The sequence below is a fragment of the Fopius arisanus genome, unplaced genomic scaffold (assembly GCF_000806365.1).
Source record: "Fopius arisanus strain USDA-PBARC FA_bdor unplaced genomic scaffold, ASM80636v1 scaffold00128, whole genome shotgun sequence".
NCBI classification, from domain to species: Eukaryota; Metazoa; Arthropoda; class Insecta; order Hymenoptera; family Braconidae; genus Fopius; species Fopius arisanus.
The window spans coordinates 238,736-244,714 of NW_011887867.1; the positions used below are offsets into that span (position 1 = coordinate 238,736).

General features: G+C 34.8%; 1 protein-coding gene across 1 annotated transcript in view; it reads left to right on the forward strand.

The window, feature by feature from the left end:
* The window catches only part of Sec16 (Secretory 16), a 106,145-nt gene extending 100,521 nt beyond the window's left edge, over window positions 1-5,624 (forward strand). Inside the window, exon 14 of the mRNA XM_011313753.1 lies at window positions 4,792-5,624. The gene's annotated coding sequence lies outside the window, so the exon portion shown is untranslated. The remainder of the gene's footprint in view (window positions 1-4,791) is intronic.
* The last annotated feature ends 355 nt before the right edge of the window (window positions 5,625-5,979 follow it).

The window sequence follows — 5,979 nt, forward strand, 5'->3', positions numbered from 1 at the left end:
ATTGGGGAAAAATTGTCTCGCAAATATATATTCAAACGATTGGGAATCGCTTGAAACGTCGAGATTTATGGGTCCCTCGGAACTTTTTTTTTTAAACAATAGCTTTTTTGTTAACAAATTTAAAAATGATTAAACAAATTCGGGAAAAATTGTCTCGCAAATGTATACTTAAACGATTGAGAATTGTCTGAAACGTGGAGATTTATGGGTCCCTCGGAACTTTTTTTTTTAAAGGATATTTTTTTTGTTACCAAATTCAAAAATGATTAAACAAATTCGGGAAAAACTGTCTCGGAAATGTATACTCAAACGATTGAGAATCGTCTGAAACGTGGAGATTTATGGGTCCCTCGGAACTGTTTTTTTTAACGATAGCTTTTTTGTTAACAAATTCAAAAATGATTAAACAAATTCGGGAAAAATTGTCTCGCAAATATATATTACAACGATTGCGAAGGGTCTGAAATGTGGAGATTTATGGGTCCCTCGGAACTTTTTTTTTTAATGATAGCTTTTTTGTTAACAAATTCAAAAATGATTAAACAAATTCGGGAAAAATTGTCTCGCAAATATATATTCCAACGATTGCGAATGGTCTGAAACGTGGAGATTTATTAGTCCCTCGGAACTTTTTTTTTTAAACGATATCTTTTTTGTTAATAAATTCAAAAATGATTAAACAAATTGGGGAAAAATGGTCTTGCGAATATATACTCAAACGATTGGAAATCAGCTGAATCGTCGAGACTTACTGGTCCGTGAGAACTTTTTTTTTTCCACGGTTCTTTTTTTGTTAACAAATTCAAAAATGATTAAACAAATCGGGGAAAAATGGTCTTGCGAATATATACTCAAACGATTGGGAATTAGCTGAATCGTTGAGATTTACTGGTCCCTCGGAACCTTTTTTTTATAACGATACTTTTTTTGTTAACAAATTCGACATTTCTTTAACAAATCGTTAAGAAATTGTCACGCCAGTATATATTCAAACGATTTAGAATCGTAGTAAACGTGGAGATTAGTTTGTCCTTGGGACAATTTTTTGTGCAACGTCATTATTTTTGTTAACAAATGTCGAATTTGTTCACAAAAATAAATACGTTGACAAAAAAATGTTCTGAGGGACCAATAAATCTCCACGTTAAAACGTAAACACGTTTCTCAGTCGTTTGAGTCCATACTTGCGTGACAATTTTTCGCGAATTTGTTCAACAATTTTTCACATTTGTTATCAAAAATGAACCCATTGGAAAAAAAAGGTTCCGAGGGATCAGTAAATCTCGACGATTCAGCTAATTCCCAATCGTTTGAGTATATATTCGCAAGACCGTTTTTCCCCAATTTATTTAATCATTTTTGAATTTGTTAACATAAAAGGAACAATGGAAAAAAAAGGTTCCGAGGGACCAGTAAATCTTGACGATTCAGCTAATTCCCAATCGTTTGAGTATATATTCGCAAGACCATTTTTCCCAATTTGTTTAATCATTTTCGAATTTGTTAACAAAAAAGGAACCGTGGAAAAAAAAAGTTCTCAGGGACCAGTAAATCTCGACAATTCAGCTGATTCCCAATCGTTTGAGTATATATTCGCAAGACCATTTTTCCCCAATCTGTTTAATCATTTTTGAATTTGTTAACATAAAAGGAACAGTGGAAAAAAAAGGTTCTGAGGGACCAGTAAATCTCGACGATTCAGGTGATTCCCAATCGTTTGAGTATATATTCGCAAGATAATTTTTCCCAAATTTTTTAATTAATTATTGAATTTGTTGACAAAAAAAGAACCGTTGAAAAATAAACGTTCCGAGGGACCAGTAAATCTCGACGTTTCAATTGATTCGCAAAAGTTTGAGTATATATTCACCAGACATTTTTTCCTCAATTTGTTGAACAATTTTTCGAATTTACAAAAGTGAATTCATTTCTTTCATTCCGTTCATCGATTGTTTCTCCATCATACCCCCACTCCGCTCGATATGGGATGTTTTCTTTCGTCACGATTTCCTCGAATTATCGACATTCTCGCGTTTGCTCGTCTTTCCGAATTATCGACACTCTCGGGTTCGCGCTCTGCCTTATCTATACCCAAGCCCTCCGAAAGTTATCGACACTCTTGCCCTCGCGACCTGTTTGATTCACAGGTACACCCGCAAAATTAGTTCGGCTAGGGCGGCCAGACAATTTCGCGGTTGAAGCCTCGCCATTGGCGTTAGTAATCTCCCTTATAATCTCTGTCAACACGACTTAGATTTTTGGAGATGAAAAAAGCCCCCTATTAACAACTGGACTGAACATTTTTTTCATTTTGTTATGTACGATAGAATGGTCGAGTAAACATAGACTCAATCTCAGCAATTAGAGATACTTTAGTTTATTAATACCTAACTAAAGAGTAACGGTTTACTCTAATACAATAAAATATGATTTTTAAGTGGACTCAAGTAATTCAATCTATAGTGAACTCGAAAATGAGACCCTGAGACCTGTGTGATCTCGGTTTTTATTGTAAACCGTGGCACACTTGCCTCGATTCATATTACCAAACGCTCTCGTTTGGTAATACATTGCTGACTCTTAAGTTCTTCAGTATTACATTATTCCATAACATTATTGTGTCACTTGATGACACTATCTGAAAATCTGGGACACAACAATTTCACAAAATTCGGTAATCAAGTACGCTTTTAGTAATTAAGTAACATTTTTTTAATAAAAAAAATGAAATCTGCGAGTAGCAACATCAGAGTAAAAATTTAGGAGTGATTATATGGATAACGAATTTCGTAAATTATAGTTTAATAAAAAAAATGCAAACAACATCAAGAATTATAATTGGGAGAATATTTCCATATAAAATCAAAGAACAAGATGGAAGAATTTGGTTAATGTTATCGAATCAATTCAGTTGAGTTGTTTTTTAGATTTGGTTGAATGGACAGAATATTCGTTGAAGTTAATTAAGTATCATGGTAATTCAATGGAATATATTCTCCAATGTACGTAGATGAAGAGAACCGCCCTGTCGATGCAAACGAGTATAGTCAATAATACCTAGTTGCTGAACCTCGGTCGACGCGAATTCTATCTAGCATTGTCTGATACACGAGCTATTAACATGTTTTGTCAGATATACATGTTTATGTATATCTATATTACGGATGAAGGCCCCATTTTGTACGTCTCTGTACAGCTTTGATGGAGCCCGTAATTTAAAACTTGACCAAGGCGCGTACCTCCAGCATCCAACTCGATGACTTTTCTATATTTTATGAACTTTGGCTCAACTTTAGGCATCCTGACTTGATCAATCTGGCTCAATCTGATATTAAGCTCTATACAATCTTCATTCCATCGTTCCTTTTTATCTTATTCCTTTTTATTAATTTCTTTAATATGAGTACGCTTAACGTGTTTTTATATTTATAGTGAATGCTCGATTTTTCCTAATATTGTATATGCTTCTTATTTTTTTTGCATATTAGGCTTTACAAACTATGTAAACGGTTAACTGAGTAGTGCGTTCTAGATAATGTACGATTATAGAAAGAAATATTCAAAGATAACTCAGCAGTGTGGTATCTTAAGACTCACAATTGTGGTCATCATCCATCCATTTCACATCCCCGTGTGTGTATAAGATAACAAAAACAACGAAAACTTCCTAGAATATTCCCCAGCTCAAAGTGGACACAATCTTCAACAAATTGACTTTTACTTTTATTAAAATGACACAAATTTTTAATTTCCTACCAAGAGCCACCTTTGATTCTTATTAAGAAAATTCTTATCACTTTGAATAAGTTATTGTTTATCGGTTATTGTTCCATCCCCGTATCATCATCCACACTTAACTCATGATTGTCCGCATATCGGTTTGGTGTGAAATATTATGTCATATTAGCACTTTTTGTCATGTTGTTTCTATGATTTGGTATTGTTGGACCCTCCATCTTATAATATGAACATAATGTCCTGAAACGATGCGGAATTTTTGGCTTGCCAATAATGTTTTCTTCATTATTACATTATTTTACATTACATTATTACATTACATTAGTAACATTAGTATTTTTACATGACATTATTGTAAAAAAATTCCAATAACACGTCAATTTCGTAGTATTTCCAACTGTTTATTCGAATTTGTAGGCTAAGTTTTTTTTTACCAACAATAATAATGGAAGTCGGTATGGGTGAAATACGTAAAAATTGGTGCTTTCACCTAGAAACAACAATCGAAACAAGTAAGGGAAAGAAATGATAAAAATCAGTACAATAAATTCAGTGATGGCATAAGTTATAGGAAAACTTGTAGGAAAAAAACCTAAAAATGTTCTAGGAACAATTTGAATAAGAAAACAACCGAAGAGTATGGACAGTTGTTTCAGTAATATAATTAAAAAGAGAAAGAAAAAAAAACAGATAACGTGAAAAATTCAAAAATAATGAAAGATAGTATAACTTGAGAACGCTGTCAAGGAAGAGAGCCAGTAAAACGTGTCAGGAAACGTTTGAAGCAGAAAACAACAGAGGGCAAAAGAAGTTTTTTTAATCAATTGAATTGTAAATTGAATAAGTTTATATGAAAATGGGCGATATGACTAAATCTTAAGATACCGCTCTAGTAGCTGTTAAATTCCTACCGAGAAAAGTTCACCATGATTGCTTCCAAACTTTGCTCATTATTGAAATAGTTGAGCAATGTTCGAATCTTTCATAAAATTCATTATTAGAATGAGTATCAAAATTAATTTTTTAAGTTTAAAATTATCTTCTTTTCTATAGGAAACAATGGGATACGATCCAAAAGCTACAATGAAGGAGGGCACTGTGAACAATACGCTGATAATGAGACATCACATGGAATGAATGACGGAGAATGCTCCCTAGAGGAAATTAATTAGTAGAACCAGAATGATCGAGAATCAGTTGAAAAAAACATATAAATATTTTATCCTCCTCCAACATTATCATAAAACAAGGCAGATTGGAGCAAAAAAAACTGGCTTTTTTTTTTTTTTTTTTTCAAAAGGAATGTTGAAATAAGTGTTTTTCTTTGCCTGAATCTCCGCCATTCAAATAATGAAGTTTTTTACAGTTAGAGGTGAAATTTCAATTCGATAGTTGCGCAATACGTTAAAACCAAAACTCAATGGCTGATTTTTATAAAGTGATCTAAGTGGCGGGAAATTGTCTCACATTAAGGCCCGGCCTTCTCGTCGTGGGAAAATTTGGGTGACTTTTACCCCCCCACAGTTTGCGGCAGACTTCGAAGCTCCATCTAAAAAATACACGGTCGATAAGAGGAAAAGTGACAAGACGACACACTTTTCCAGGGCCGTCTAGGGCTCCGAAGTCAGGGTTCCAAATTTTCGGGCCCCCTTCGGAAAAAATAGAAGTGGGAATGAGAAATCCATTTTTATTAATTTTTTTAAACAAATAGGCGCATGGCGGTGAAAAAGGGGGGAGGGGGCATGGATGTGAGGGTGACATGAAAGTTTGGGTATCGGATGAATCCGTCGGAAAATAATGAAGGATTGACAGTGGCATAAGTGTGGCAGGGTAAAATAGGGTGTTGATGGTGCAGTGAGTGCATGTGTGAAAATGAAGGGTTGAGGCTGGGATGAGCCTGGCAGAGTAAAATAGGGGGTTGATGGTGGAGTGAGTGGACGGAAAAAAATGAAGGGCTGAAACTGGGATGAGTGTGGCAGGGTAAAATAGGGGGTTGATGGTGGAGTGAGTGGAAGGCAAAAAATGAAGGGTTGAAACTGGGATGAGTCTGGCAGGGTAAAATAGAGGGTTGATGGTTAAATGAGTGCCAGGAAAAAAAAAGGGTTGAAGCTGGGATGAGTGTGACAGCGTAAAATAGGGGGTTGATGGTGGAGTGAGTGGAAGGAAAAAAATGAAGGGTTGAGGCTGGGATGAGTCTGGCAGGGTAAAATAGAGGGTTGATGGTTAAATGAGTGCAAGGAA